A 17,256-nucleotide genomic window follows, 5' to 3' on the forward strand; every position below is an offset into this window, starting at 1 on the left:
CAGCCTTTGTAACTAAAAATGAAAACAAAAGACGAAAATAACTAAACATAACTTTCTAAAAAAAACTTGTGAAAGAGCAATTGCTAATACAAAGTTATGTTGAATAATGCATTTATAATCCTTTAAAAGAGATATTATTTCCAAAGGTAGTTTTTTAGGTGAAAACAGTAACGCCTCGCACAAGTGGCAATGTTATAGATATAATGAACAAATATGTTTATTGTCATTTGGGGTACTCTAATGAACTTATTTGAGAGCAGAATCATTATTTTTTGTGTTGTATGTTATTTATAGTTTATGGCAAATAACAACAACAACAACAACACTACTTTATTTTAAGAGGGTTACACAGTTAGCTATATAACTAATCTTCCCTGAGGCCCTCAGAAATCAAACAAAATGCAAACATATACATTGCATACATTAGTATAAAAAGACAATATGATAATAATGTTCAATACAACTTGATAAAATGTTATGAAAAAATAAACGTGATGACATAATCAGTTTTCAATATTTTTTGTACAGCTAGGTTGATTTCAATAAATGATCTGTTATTTTGTATTTGAAAGAATTAACATTTGTAATATTTCTTAACGGTATTGGCAAATTATTCCACAAGAATGGTCCATAATACATAAAAGATTTTTTGAACAATTCTGTTTTTGGTTTAGGGAGTATGAGGTTTCCTTGAATAGCATTTCTCAAGGGGTATGGATTTCTGTCTGAAACATAATGAAACTTGTTAGTAAGATATGATGGTGCGTCATTTTTTAAGCACTTAAATGTCATCACAAACTTGTGATATTTTATTCTCTGTTCAACTGTCATCCAGTTTAAATGTTTGAATAAGGGCTCGGAAGGAGCGAAAGGGTCTGTTTCTAGTATTAATCTAGCAGCTCTCTTTTGTAATTTTAATATCCTATTTAAACCCTCAATGCTACAACTACTCCACACTATACAACAATATTCAATTAGTGGTAAGATATAACCATTATAGAATAATTTTCTGCAGTCAAGATTTAGAAATTTCTTAATCTTTAATAGTAGATATAGCCTAGATGAAATTTCAAATGTTATTGGCTAAAACCCATTGTTAAATGAATAAATCAATCCTCCCTCAAGTATGGTTTTTACAACTTTGACATATGTATCCAAGTTCATTGAGGCCTTCAAACCCATCCACCAGTCATGTTTTATCCCAATATATATCATGGTCCTAGAATATCTCACTAAGATTTGTATTTGATTCTTTTTCGAGTTGAATTGTTAAAGTTGTCAGTCTACAACACTTCCAATCAGACCAACCTTGTACTGCATCATCACTAAAAAATTACTACTTAAAAAATTATGTTGTCAAATCATTGTTGCTACTGTTGGTAAAAATCAACAAAAGGTTATCATGTACAATATCTACAACACTTTTAAATCCTAAACAACAAATTTACAAATTTCAGTTGATCAGCCTTTCTGTCATCAAACATAACAGCCTTTGTAACTAAAAATGAAAACAAAAGACGAAAATAACTAAACATAACTTTCTAAAAAAAACTTGTGAAAGAGCAATTGCTAATACAAAGTTATGTTGAATAATGCATTTATAATCCTTTAAAAGAGATATTATTTCCAAAGGTAGTTTTTTAGGTGAAAACAGTAACGCCTCGCACAAGTGGCAATGTTATAGATATAATGAACAAATATGTTTATTGTCATTTGGGGTACTCTAATGAACTTATTTGAGAGCAGAATCATTATTTTTTGTGTTGTATGTTATTTATAGTTTATGGCAAATAACAACAACAACAACAACACTACTTTATTTTAAGAGGGTTACACAGTTAGCTATATAACTAATCTTCCCTGAGGCCCTCAGAAATCAAACAAAATGCAAACATATACATTGCATACATTAGTATAAAAAGACAATATGATAATAATGTTCAATACAACTTGATAAAATGTTATGAAAAAATAAACGTGATGACATAATCAGTTTTCAATATTTTTTGTACAGCTAGGTTGATTTCAATAAATGATCTGTTATTTTGTATTTGAAAGAATTAACATTTGTAATATTTCTTAACGGTATTGGCAAATTATTCCACAAGAATGGTCCATAATACATAAAAGATTTTTTGAACAATTCTGTTTTTGGTTTAGGGAGTATGAGGTTTCCTTGAATAGCATTTCTCAAGGGGTATGGATTTCTGTCTGAAACATAATGAAACTTGTTAGTAAGATATGATGGTGCGTCATTTTTTAAGCACTTAAATGTCATCACAAACTTGTGATATTTTATTCTCTGTTCAACTGTCATCCAGTTTAAATGTTTGAATAAGGGCTCGGAAGGAGCGAAAGGGTCTGTTTCTAGTATTAATCTAGCAGCTCTCTTTTGTAATTTTAATATCCTATTTAAACCCTCAATGCTACAACTACTCCACACTATACAACAATATTCAATTAGTGGTAAGATATAACCATTATAGAATAATTTTCTGCAGTCAAGATTTAGAAATTTCTTAATCTTTAATAGTAGATATAGCCTAGATGAAATTTCAAATGTTATTGGCTAAAACCCATTGTTAAATGAATAAATCAATCCTCCCTCAAGTATGGTTTTTACAACTTTGACATATGTATCCAAGTTCATTGAGGCCTTCAAACCCATCCACCAGTCATGTTTTATCCCAATATATATCATGGTCCTAGAATATCTCACTAAGATTTGTATTTGATTCTTTTTCGAGTTGAATTGTTAAAGTTGTCAGTCTACAACACTTCCATTTTTTGCTTTAGAAGACAGGTTTTTAATTCAATAGAACTTTATAACGGCTGTGTATTGATGTTATATCAATATGGGGAGGTTTTTGAACAATTTCTTGGTGTGCCGATAAAATTCTACTTCCCAAAAAAAAGATGAATTATCATGAAAAGATTGTTAAGTCGGGTACCAAAATATCGTTCATTCGTATTCTACAGACGAAATGTAACAAATGGTTGAAAATAATGTTCAACCTGATTTTTTTGTAAAAATCATAAATCCTGTTTCTTTAAAGAATTATGATTATTGACCCAATCTGCCTCCAACCTGGCTGTTACTGTTTAAAAAATATTGAAAAAAACAAAAATTAGAAATTATTTTGCAGGTGGCTACCTTCTCTAAAGCATACTTTGGCAGAGATTTTGTTCATTTTGTTCAGATTGCAAATAAGCGTTGCAGCCAGATGGAATTCTTGGTTAAATACATCAATTTTCTTATGGCTTTAAGGGATATGTTAGACACCTACATCCTGTTTCAGATACTTTAAAATTTTTTTCAATACGTTGAATGAATTAAAAAATTTTGACACACATTTCTCCAGTACTACTGAACATAATGATGTTGTTAAGTCAGTAGCTTGACAGTAATGAGATGTTGCCGGAGCACATTTTGGACCTGTCAAATGCATACTTCTTGTTAGCACTACAATGTGTGTCACTTCTGGTTTAAGTTTAAGAACTACAAGACGAAATCTGTTAAAAGTTTATTGAAATTAAGTCTGGGAAACCTTTTACAAAGTTCAATATTTCCTGTTAAGTGGAATGCATTCCAGCAATGATGCCACATGTTAATTTCTTTTTGAAACATGTAGTTAATCACTTTTTTACCATGTTTTTATACGACCGCAAAAAAAATTTGCGGTCATATATATTGGTACATGTATTGCGTCGTCGTCCGAAGACACATTGGTTTTCGCACTCTAACTTTAGTTTAAGTAAATGGATCTCTATGAAATTTTACCATGAGGTGCAATACCACAAAAAGAAGGTTGGGATTGATTTTGGGGGTTATGGTACCAACAGTTAAGGATTTAGGAGCCAAAAAGGGGCCAAAAATAAGCATTTTTGTAACTTCCAGACATAACTTGTGTGTTAGTGTATGGATCTCTCTGACATTGTACCACAAGGTTCCATATCATAAAGGGAATGCTGGGATTGATTTTGGGGGTAATTGCCTCAAAATTTTAGGAATTAGGGGCCAAAAAAGGGGCAAAAAACAAGCATTTTTCTAGTTTCATGACAGTAACTTGTGTGTAAGTGTATGGATCTTTATGAAATTGTACTACAAGGTTCCATATCACAAAGGGAAAGCTGGGTTTGAGTTTGGGGTAATTGCCCTAAATGTTTAGGAATTTGGGGCCAAAAAGGGGCCTAAAAACAAGCACTTTTCTAGTTTCCAGACAATAACTTGTGTTCAAGTGTATGGATCTCTCTGAAATTGTACTGCAAGGTACCATACCACAAAGGGAAGGCTGAGATTGAGTTTGGGGGTGATGAATCATAAGGGGGTTCAGGGCTCACGCTACCATGCGATTGGGGCGACAAAGTCGCTTTCCCTGCCGTCACTTCGCTTTGCCCAACTGTCAAAATCGAAATCTAGTCGCCCTGTTGTTTACAATACTTGCTTTCAGTGGGTTACACTAATGTCCTGACAATGTCCTGACAATGTCCTGACAAAGTCCTGACGGATATGAAAATGCTAATTACGTTTTCATTATTTGAAGGATTTACTTTAAATTTGGAACCAAGCAAGATGACAACATTTATTTAATAAATAAAAGAAAAAAAAATTAAAAAAAATATTTTTAAGAGTTAGAAAACTTGACCTGACCAACTTCGACTTTGAAATCACTAATGTCCTGACTGATATGAAACGGTTAAATACTTTTTTGTTATTAACAGGATATACTTCAAATTCGATATCAAGGAAGATTAAAACATTTAATACAAAAATATAACAAAAAATTTAAAAAACAAATTTTTAGAGTTAGAAAACTTGACCTGACCAACTAGACTTTGCCGCGACAAATGTCCGGACCGATATAAAACTGCTAATTTCTTTTTTATCTTTGGAAGGATTGACTTCAAATTTCACACCAGACAAGAAAGTAACATTGATTTAATACTTATTTGAAAAGAATTGGGAAAAAAATACTTTAAGGGTAAAAAAAAACGACCTGACCAACATCTACTTTGTCGTGACTAATGTCCTGACCGATATAAAAGTGCTAATACTTGTAACATTGTTGGTATGATTGAGTTCTTATTTGAAACCAAGTCAAATTATAACGTTTTTTTTTTATACTTGTTATAAAGTTATTGGAAATAAAATAAAAACTTGACCTAACCACCTTCAATTTATTAAACTTAATACACAAACAAAAACGTTTTTAGTTCTTACCTTATATTGTCATTGAATTTATATTTATCCTATCCATAAAACACAACATCCAAAGCAAATAAATTTTGTTAAATGAAAGGATAGGGGAAATATGAGTACTAGTTACTGACTCGAAATATGTATTATATTTATAACTGTAAGTAACTAATGTTCACTTTTAAAAAGCAATCACCAAAGCTTGTAGAAGCCCATAAATACCAATATATTGTTTATCATAAATTATCAGTCTTCTTCTTCTTAGTATCAGCCTCCTTTAATTAGGAGCACCTCCTAATATATATGGAGTTTTGCCTTAACTTTAAAATTTAAAAGGATAAAACAAAAATGTTCTTTTTCCAACATATGTACAGCACATATAAATAAACAATAAAAGTGTCATGCAAGGCATATTTACATGGACCTTTTTGTTATAAATTAATCTACCATACAAGTAGATTCACTTACATGTATGTATGTATCTCAGTTTTATTTATAATTAAAAATATGTTTCATTTGAATTTGCTTTTTAATATGCATAAAAGATACATTAAAAGGCAGGTTTTCTCAGTGGAATGTTATATGTACTTCATGATCAATGTATATAAAAATCATAATAAAGTAATAGAAGCTTGTTTTGTCACCATCAGTAAATTTAAAAGGATATATACATGATATGGACCTCAGTCTTAATGATAGCTGGTAACAGTTCACGTTCATAATTAATTAGTTGGATTAACAAGTAGGTGATTAATCTAATCATAACAAGCCCCTAATCAGATTAACAATTAAGAGCAATAACAGAAAGTTAACCTGCATAAACAATACTTACATTCAGCAACTGGTTCTAATATTTCTCTTTCGTTTCATTTCAACAGTATCTTTCTGCGTTCAATGTTGTAATATCATTGTGATCGGATATTTTTAATTTCAATAATTTAAGGTAAGAGGTTAACATTTTCTTTCAGTTAGAAAATTGATCAGGACAAGTTCGACAATGTCAGGTCAATATTTTTTTACCCTTGCAATATTTGTTCACATTTTTTTCATTTTGTCATTGAAATATTTAATAAAATATTGATATTTATCAAACTTAAAGACATTTATTTAAGAAATATACATAGTCTTTCTATTTTTTAAACGAACATGTCTTTTTTGGTGAATAGCCTATGTTGGTCAGGTCAAGTTTTTTGGTCTTTTGAATACTTGTTTTCTTTTTATTTCTTTTTATTTCTTTGTTAAATGTCGAAATCTTCCTTGCTACTAAATTTGAAGTTAATCCTTCCAAAGATAAAAAAGAAATTAGCAGTTTTATATCGGTCCGAACATTAGTCGCGGCAAAGTCGTAGTTGGTCAGGTCAAGTTTTCTAACTCTAAATTTTATTTTTTTTTCATTTTTTTCTTATATATTTGTATTAAACGTTTTAATCTTCCTTGATATCGAATTTGAAGTATATCCTGTTAATAATAAAAAAAGTATTTAGCCGTTTCATATCGGTCAGGACATTAGTGATTTCAAAGTCGAAGTTGGTCAGGTCAAGTTTTCTAACTCTTAAAAATATTTTTTTAAATTTTTTTTCTTTTATTTATTAAATAAACGTTGTCATCTTGCTTGGTTCCAAATTTAAAGTAAATCCTTCAAATAATGAAAACGTAATTAGCATTTTCATATCCGTCAGGACTTTGTCAGGACATTAGTGTAACCCGCTTTCAGTTGCTTTCGTCATCAGCAATATTCAATTTTTACCAAGTCGATGAAACAGCAATTTTTCAGTAAAAAGTAAAGAAATTCAAAGACATAAACAATTTATTTTCTTCAGAAAAGAGGTTAAAGCATTGATTTTAAAGTTGGTTGCATGTTATTTCATAAAAACAATTTTTTATCACTTCTGGTACTTGTTAGAGAGCATACATCAAATCATTCTAATTTTCGGCAAAATAAGTTTGTTACTTCATTAGAACGTGATGAAATTTGCCTGAAGTAAATTTGTTATCCATTTGATTTAATAATAATGATATGGTTTAAAGAAAAAAAAAGGAAAAAAAAATCCCTCCCCCAAATTTTTATTTCTTTGTTAAATGTCGAAATCAAATCAAATGATTTTTATGAAATAACATGCAACCTACTTTAAAATCAATGCTTTAACCTCTTTTCTGAAGAAAATAAATTGTTTATGTCTTTGAATTTCTTTACAAATTGATATGGTTTAAATAGGTAAATTAAAAAAATTTAAGTTCTTAGGGAGCTAAATCCATTTGATTTGATTTCGACATTTAACAAAGAAATAAAAAGAAATAAAAAGAAAACAAGTATTCAAAAGACCAAAAAACATACTTTTGGTTAGATCTACTTGATTAATGTATATATTTCCATTACATGAATTGTTTCAATTTATAAATTAAAATTGCTCAACTCTGGTTCAAAAAATTTGGGGGAGGGATTTTTTTTTCCTTTTTTTTTCTTTAAAATTTTCCATTTTAAATTGGTTATTTCTGATTTATATATAAAAGCAAATAATAATGATATGGTTTAAATAGGTAAATTAAAAAAATTTAAGTTCTTAGGGAGCTAAATCCATTTGATTTGATTTCGACATTTAACAAAGAAATAAAAAGAAATAAAAAGAAAACAAGTATTCAAAAGACCAAAAAACTTGACCTGACCAACATAGGCTATTCACCAAAAAAGACATGTTCGTTTAAAAAATAGAAAGACTATGTATATTTCTTAAATAATTTCATTTAAAACGTCATATTCCTTGCCAAATAGCGTGTCCGCTATTGAAATATTTGTACTAAACTACTGATCGGAACCGGACCAGCTATGACCGAAATCCGGATTCTTACGATAATGACTACTGAAGAACGAATGGCACAGCTGACAGAGGAATATTGATCCCAAAAGGAAAAATTACGCATTCCACGCGCATTAACATACTTTTGGTTAGATCTACTTGATTAATATATATATTTCCATTATATGAATTGTTTCAATTTATAAATTAAAATTGCTCAACTCTGGTTCAAAAAATTTGGGGGAGGGATTTTTTTTTCCTTTTTTTTTCTTTAAAATTTTCCATTTTAAATTGGTTATTTCTGATTTATATATAAAAGCAAATAATAATGATATGGTTTAAATAGGTAAATTAAAAAAATTTAAGTTCTTAGGGAGCTACCATTTGATTTTTATGGGGGGGCTAGGATGAAAAATTTTGTTCTGCCTTTTTATTTTTCCCTCTATTCGGTCCTGCCTTTTTATTTTTCACTCTTTTCGGTCCTGCCTTTTTTTTTTTAGTTTATCCTGACTTTTTTTTTTACATAAATTGTCATCCTGCCTTTTTTTTGCAAATAATCTCATCCTGCCTATTTTTTTACTCAAAACTCCTGTCCTGCCTTTTTTTTTCAAATTTCATCCTAGCCCCCCCCCATAAAAATCAAATGGTAGCTCCCTTAGACCACATTCATTCTGTGTCAAAAACCTATGCTGTGTCAAATATTTAATCACAATCCAAATTCAGTGCTGTATCAAGCTTGAATGTTGTGTCCATACTTGCCCCAACTGTTCAGGGTTCGACCTCTGCGGTGGTATCAAGCTGCGCCCAGCGGAGAATTTATAAAGAATTACCTAGTAAAGGAAATATAAACTTGCACATTGGCAGGAGTAATATATGGATTGATTGATGTTAAGCGCCATTTTCAGCACTATTGTGCTATTTCGTGGTGGTTGGTTTTTATACAACCGCAAACAATTTTTTGCATTCGTATAATGCTATCATGTCGTCGTCGTCCGAAGACACATTTGGTTTCTGGACAATTACTTTAGTTTAAGTGAATGGATCTCTATGAAATTTTACCAGTATGTTCAATACCACAAAAGAAAGGTTGGAATTGATTTTGGGGGTTATGGTACCAACAGTTTAGGAATTAGGGGCCAAAAAGGGGCCAAAACAAGCATTTTTGTAGTTTCCGGGCAATAACTTGTGTGTGAGTGTATGGATTTCTCTGAAATTGTACCACTAGGTTCCATATCACAAAGGAAAGGCTGGGATTGAGTTTGGGGGTAATTGCCCCAAACGTTCAGGAATTAGGGACTAAAAGGGGTCAAAAACAAGCTTTTCTAGTTTCCAGACAATAGCATGTGTTTAAGTGTATTGATCTCTCTGAAATTGTACTACAAGGTTCCATACCACAAAGGGAAGGCTGGGATGGAGTTTGGGGGTAATTACTCCAAGGGGGGGTTCAAAAAGTGTGGGGGGATTTTTTTTCAATTTTTTTGAGAGGGTTCACACTTTTTTTCTTCCAGATTTTTCAAAATTTCAAATTTTTTCAAAAAAACTTTTTTAGGGGGATTTTTTTTTTCATAATTTTTTGTTTTTTTTTCCTAAATATTTTCCATTTTTACATTGATTGTTTCTGATTTATATATAAAAGCAACATATACTGATATGGCAGGAGATGCACACCAAACAGGGTGTGTAAATTATTATATATAACAGATTAACTAAGTATTATATTAGTATTGCACAATAGCACAGTATTACGCAATAGCAAGAAATCTTCAATTGCACAGTATTGCACAGTAGCAAGAAATCTTCAATTGCACAGTATTGCGCAATAGCAAGAAATCTTCAATTGCACAATAGCACAGTATTGCGCAATAGCACAGTATTGCGCAATAGCAAGAAATCTTCAATTGAAAATAAATACAAATCTTTTAACCAATTTCAATGGGATTAATTTAAAATTGTTATTTTTGGGGGTTCTAACCTTGTATTACTATTTTGGATATTGGGCACCATTTTTAAATTGGTCTACATTGAGGTCCAAAGGGTCCAAAATTAAACTTTGTTTGATTTCATCAAAAACTGAGTTATTGCGGCTCTATGATATGCTGAATCTTATTGTGCATTTAGATTTTTTTATTTTGGGCCCTGTTTTCAAATTAGTCCATATTAAGTTTTGAAGGGTCCAAAATGAAACTTTGTTTGATTTCAACTAAATATAAATTTTTGGTGTTTTTTTATATGCTGAATCTAACCATGTTGTTAGATTTTGGATATCAGACCATACTAGGTAAGTTTAATGTTCCATTTCTAATTGTTAAGTTCTTTGACCACATTTATTTTGTGTCAGAAACCTATATTATGTCAAAAATTTGATCACAATCTAAATTCAGACAGTATCAAGCTTGAATATTGTGTCCAAACTTGCCCCAACTGTTCATGGTTCGACCTCAGCTGTTGTATCAGACTGCGCTCTGCAAAGCATTTTGTTATTGGTGAAAGAAGCCAAAGTGACCGGAGAGAACCACTGACCTTCGGTTGAATAACTGACAATCCTAGTCAATTAAGATTGGAGTCAAGCGCACCTGCCACATGCGGGATTCGAACCCACAACCTCAGTGTTGACAGTCTATATCATACAGTAGCTTATAGTTCAACTACTAAGACCACTTGGCCACCGAGGCCCTAGTAATATATGGAAGGACTTGTATTAAAAACCTCTGCGTATGTTCCAATTCAACATAAAATAAAAATCGATACCAGAGGAGGTCTTGTTTCTACATGGTCAATTTTCAAATATGCTTTTTCTCTTAAATACAATCTATTTGAGGTTTGCATAAATGATGTCCAGGAGACCTACAAAGAATCCTAAATTTGTGCACATTCAATGGCATACATTTGGTGGCAATAATGCCTTATAATTCCAATTGGTCCTTTGAAATTACATATTTAGTCCTGGTGAAACAATGGTATTATTTTTTTTAAAAACCCTTTTTCATCATATCCCTAAAGATCATCTATTTTTAGCTGGCCTGACCAAAGGTTAAAGGGAGCTATCTTTATCATTTAGTGTCTTTTGTCTTGTAGTCGTCAGCGTTGACAATTAACTTTTACAAAAATCTTTTCTGCTGACACTACTGGGCCAGTTGGAACCAAACTTTGCCACAATCATCATTGGGGTATCTTGGGAGGAGTTATCGTCCTTAAATGATATTTTTTTATCAATTTTTGAGTATCTACCTAATATTTAGAAAGTTACAGTGAATAGATAGAATCTTTAAAAAACAAATATGATAAGCAAGACAAGATCTACAAATAGGTCAAATCGGCAGATTTTTTTACAGACTCCTTGCATCAGTTATTACCGCTAAACTACAATAATTAGCTTTTTTTTTTACATTTTTTTACCAAAACTTTAGTAGATACAGAAACTGTATATACCAAAAGTGACTAGGAAGACAAGATTTGCAAATATATATATATCATCATGACCAAAATTATCATACGACTCCTTATAGGAGTTATTACCCTCTAAATATGCTTTTCACATTATTTTTGCAAATTTTGCAAAAAACTGTTTTAGATATGGAATAATCAAAACAGGAAAAATGAGCAATACACAAGATGACCCAAAAAGAGATCCAAGAATTGAAATATATTCTATTCCTCAATGTTGAGAATACACATAGATGTAGGTGAGATACAAAGGCTATTTAGAGCCTATAGTTTAAATGTCTTTAATGTGATGCTTATTTTCTGAATCGCATCCACTGGCATACACTGCTAGTAAATCTGAACTCTCAACTGTGTGCACATGGAACGTCATCAGCCATTTACCAATTTAGGCATGTTTTCAACTCAATTTAGATAATTGGTATTATTAAATTTTGCAAAGATATTCTTTTACATTTTACACCTTTATTCTCTACTTTTTATTACTAGTATAAGAAATGCATTTGAATATTTTTGTGATGAAATAGATGAATAACCACCAAACAACTGTAATCCCAGGTTAGATACAAATGTGTTGTTTAAGGAATTCACTGGCAAACTTGACTTTTAAAACAATCCACTCACATAAAATGTTCTCTGAAACTTATTGATAACATCAGCATGCTGGATACTGTGTTAAGCAAATCACTGCATTTCATCTGCTTATTGTCCCCCGCGCAATGCTTTGGCATTTGCGGAGGACATAGAAACACCGGCCGTCCGTCCGTCTGTCTGTCCAGTCTTGTTAGCGCTCTCACGTGTACAATTCTTGCCAGATTTTTATAAAACTTATATCATAGGTTTATATCAGCAATGTCTTTGACAAGTTCGAAAATCAGTGCCGATCATATATTTTTAAAAGAGTTATGCCCCTTGGAAACATAAATTATATGGAAAATTGCATCATTAGCACTCTCATTTGTATAATTCTTGCCAGATTTTTATGAAACTTATATCAAAGGTTTATATTAGCAATGTCTTGGACGAGTTCGAAAATCAGTGCCGATCAATTATTTTTAAAAGAATTATGCCCATTGGAAACATTAATTATATGGAAAATTGCATCGTTAGCACTCTCATGTGTTCAATTCTTGCCAGATTGTTATGAAACTTATATCATAGGTTTATATCAGCAATGTCTTTGACAAGTTCGAAAATCAGTGCCGATCAATTATTTCTAAAAGAGTTATCCCCCTTGGAAATATTGATTATATGGAAAATTGCCTTATGAGTGCTCTAATGTGTACAATTCTTGCCAGATTTTTATGAAATTTATATTATAGGTTTATATCATCAATGTCTTCGACGAGTTCAAAGATCAGTGCCGATCAATTATTTTTAAAAGAGTTAGGCCCCTTGGAAATATTGATTATATGGAAAATTGCATTGTCAGTGTTCTCATGTGTTTAATTATTGCCAGAATTTTATGAAACTTATATTATAGGTTTATATCAGCAATGTCTTTGACACTTTGGAAGATAAGTGCTCATCTAATATTTTTAATGAGTTATGCCCCTTTGAAATATTAATTATAATGGAAATCACATTGCATTTGCTCTGAAGCCTTCATTTCTCTAAGATATTAATAAAAAGTTTTAAAGAACAAAAAAAAGTGCACTGGGGACATTGGAACTCTTTTCTTTTATTCAGTTTCAATTTTTGTTGAAGCTTCAGATGTATGATGATATTACTTGTGTAGCCCCTTATTGTAACAAGGAACCATTTTCTAAGTGTTAGGAAAGAATTGGGGTGCTCCAAAGCAGGTGTTAGTTTCTGACCTACCTAAGACATCAAAAAGGGGTGTTATTTGGAGAAATTCCATGATTATGAGTAAATCTAGCAAATAGTGGTCACATATATTAAGCTTTTGGGGTGATGATTTCTTATTTACTGCAACCTTTGATTAATGAAATTAAGATACAAACTAGAGTAATTAATCAATTGGCTGATGACTACATCATAATTATTGTTTTGTAATTCTCAGTAAAAAATTGAGGTTAATGTTTTTTTTTCTCAGCTGTCTTTAGCACTGTCTAATTTCAAGCAAAGTCCTCTGAATAAAGTTGTGTTTTTGATTTTTATATTAGTAGAATTTAATAAGCATGGTTTTTTTATTGGGGGGGGGGGGGGGGGGGGGGGGGGAGGGGTGAGGGGGTTAATTTTTTTTTCCTCAAGATTTAAGAAATTATCAATTTTCCCAAAAAAATTGGGGATCACAATTTATTTTGCTAATTCTTTGTATATAGTCTGAATCAGCCATCACAACAGCAAGAAATTTTCAATTGAATATAAATTCAAATCATATAACCAATTTCAAGTTCTTTGACTACATTTATTCTGTGTCAGAAACCTATATTGTGTCAAATATTTAATTACAATCCAAATTCAGACTTGTATCAAGCTTGAATATTGTGTCCATTTTTGCCCCAACTGTTCAGGGTTGGACCTCTGGGGTGTATCCAGCTGCGCTCGGCGAAGCACATTTTTGTCAAGTGAAATACTTATTATGAGTAATAGGATAACTATATTTGGTGTATGGGTTCTTTGCAACGTCTACATATCTGTGGGGTAGGGTTCACCTGACCTCGACCTCATTTCATGGATCAGTGATCAAGGTTAATGTTACGTTGTCAAGTCCTTATCTTGGATATTATAAGTATAAGGTCAACTATATTTGGTGTATGGAATGATTGTAAAGACTGGCAGGTTTCATTTGACCTTGACCTCAATTTCATGATTCATAGGACAATATTTAGTTTTTGTGGTTTGGTCTATTGGTGGGGTTCATGTTGCTCAGTCTTTAGTTTTTCTATGTTGTGTTTTGTGTACTGTTGATTGTCTGTTGGTTTTTTTTCTTTTTTAGCCATGGCGTTGTCAGTTTATTTTTGACTTATGAGTTTGAATGTCCCTTTGGTATCTTTCGCCTCTCAGTTACTATAAGAAATAGGGCACTATATTTTGTGTATGGAATGATTGTAAGGTGTTAATGTCCATCTAGCAGGTTTCATCTGACCTTGTCCTCATATCATGGTTCATTAGACAATGTTTAGTTTTTGTCTCACCTGCGACAAAAGTCGCGGAAAGCGAGACATAGGGATTGCTTTTCTTGGGACGGCGACGGCTTAGGTGACGACGGCATCAACAATTGCTAACGAAGTTTTTTGCTCAAGTTAGTTTGATAGGACTACTTGTGATAGATCATTGATATTTAATATAAAGTTGCATTACTATCAGTACATATCAGTTTGACCACTATTTTGAGGCCCTGCCCCATAGGTCATGGTCCAGTGACTTTGAATTAATTGGCAATTTTTAATGTTAAGTTTTCTGCTTAAGGAAGTTTGATAGTATCTACTTGTAATGGATCATTGATATTTTGTATGAAGTTGCATTACTATCAGTACATATCAGTTTGACCACAATTTTGAGGTCCTGTCCCCTAGGACAAGGTCCAGTGACTGAATTAATAAGCAATTTTCAATGTTAGTTTTCTGCTTAAGTTAGTTTGATTGGATCTACTTGTGATATATCTATGATTCTGTGTATGAAGTTACATTACTATCAGTTCATATCAGTTTGGCGACTATTTTGAGGCCCTGCCCCCTATAGCTAGGTCATGGTCCAGCCACTTTCAATAAATTTCAATTTTCAATTTGAAGTTTTCTGCTGATGTCAGTTTGATAAGAACTGTGTGTGATAGATCAGTGATATTTTCAGGCCCTACATACTAGATCATGGTCCAGCAACTGAATTTAATAATCAAATGTTGCTGTCCACCAGATTGTCTTTTTCTAAATTTTATGCCGACAGGCGAGACATATCTCTGTGACAATTTATTGTGGTTTGGTCTTTTTCTCAGATATTATAAACAATAGGTCAAATATATTTGTTGTATTGATCGATTGTAAGGTGTACATGTCTGCCTGTCAGGGTTCATATTACCATGACCTCATTTTCATGGTTCATTGGTCAATGATAATTTTTTTAGTTTACCAGATACTATAAGCAATAATATGTTAACTATATTTGGTGTATGAAATGATTGTAAGGTGTACATGTCCAACTGGCAGGTTTCATTTGACATTGACCTCAATTTCATGGATCATTGGACAATGTTTAGTTTTTATACGACCGCAAAAATTAAAAATTTTTTGGTCGTATATTGGTATGACGTTGGCGTCGTCGTCGTCGTCGTCGTCCGGCGTCGTCGTCCGGCGTCGTCCGAAGACACATTGGTTTTCGCACTCTAACTTTAGTTTAAGTGAATGGATCTCCATGAAATTTTACCATAAGGTTCAATACCACTAAAGGAAGGTTGGGATTGATTTTGGGGGTTATGGTACCAACAGTTAAGGAATTAGGGGCCAAAAAGGGGCCAAAAATAAGCATTTTTGTAACTTCCAGACAATAACTTGTGTGTAAGTGTATGGATCTCTCTGACATTGTACCACAAGGTTCCATATCACAAAGGGAAGGCTGTAATTGATTTTGGGGGTAATTGCCTCAAAATGTTAGGAATTAAGCATTTTTCTAGTTTCATGACAATAACTTGTGTGTAAGTGTTTGGATATTTCTGAAATTGTACTACAAGGTTCCATATCACAAAGGGAAAGCTGGAATTGAGTTTGGGGGTAATTGCCCGAAACGTTTAGGAATTGGGGGCCAAAAAGGGGCCAAAAATAAGCATTTTTCTAGTTTCCAGACAATAACTTGTGTTCAAGTGTATGGATCTCTCTGAAATTGTACTGCAAGGTACCATACCACAAAGGGAAGGCTGAGATTGAGTTTGGGGGTGATGAATCATAAGGGGGTTCAAAAAATTTGGGGGGGGGATTTTTTTTTTCTTTTTTTTTTCTTTTTTTCCTTTTTTTTTTCTTTTAAAATTTAAAATTTTAATTTGGTTATTTCTGATTTATATTTAAAAGCAAATAATAATGATATGGTAGGAGATACACATCAAACAGGATGTGTAAATTATTATATAATAAGTATTGTGCAATAGCAAGAAATTTTCAATTGCACAGTATTGCACAATAGCAAGAAATCTTCAATTGCACAGTATTGCGCAATAGCAAGAAATCTTCAATTGCACAGTATTGCGCAATAGCAAGAAATATCCAATAGCACAATATTGCGCAATAGCAAGAAATTGTCAATTGTACAGTATTGCGCAATAGCAAGAAATAATCAATTGCACAGTATTGTGCAAAAGAAGATACTTCGTATAAATTGCTTATTTCTTGATCAATTTCAATGGGGTTTTATTCTTGAATTCTTGGGGTTCTTTAATATGCTGAATCTAACCGTGTATTAAGTTTTTTGATTTAGGGCCCCGTTTTTAAATTGGTCCACATTGAGGTCCAAAGGGTCCAAAATTTAACTTTGTTTGATTTCATCAAAAATTGAATTATTGGGGTTCTTTGATATGCCGAATCTAACCGTGTATTTAGATTCTTAATTTTTGGTTCTGTTTTCAAATTGGTCTACATAAAGGTCCAAAGGGTCCAAAATTAAACTTAGTTTGATTTCAAAAAAAATTGAATATATAGGGTTCTTTGATATGCTGAATCTAACCATGTATTTAGATTTTTGATTATGGGCCCAGTTTTCAAGTTGGTCCAAATCGGGGTCCAAAATTAAACTTTGTTTGATTTCAACAAAAATTGAATATGTGGGGTTCTTTGATATGCTGAATCTAACCATGTATTTAGATTTTTGATTATGGGCCCAGTTTTCAAGTTGGTCCAAATCGGGGTCCAAAATTAAACTTTGTTTGATTTCAAC

The 17,256-nt window shown here is 32.0% G+C and overlaps 1 protein-coding gene across 2 annotated transcripts in view; it reads left to right on the plus strand.

Moving 5' to 3' along the window:
• LOC127698940 (acetyl-coenzyme A synthetase 2-like, mitochondrial) overlaps window positions 1–17,256 on the plus strand; it is a 345,845-nt gene that overhangs the window by 45,278 nt on the left and 283,311 nt on the right. The window lies entirely within an intron of this gene.

The sequence above is a fragment of the Mytilus californianus genome, unplaced genomic scaffold, assembly GCF_021869535.1.
Source record: "Mytilus californianus isolate M0D057914Y unplaced genomic scaffold, xbMytCali1.0.p SCAF_4, whole genome shotgun sequence".
Lineage (NCBI taxonomy): Eukaryota > Metazoa > Mollusca > Bivalvia > Mytilida > Mytilidae > Mytilus > Mytilus californianus.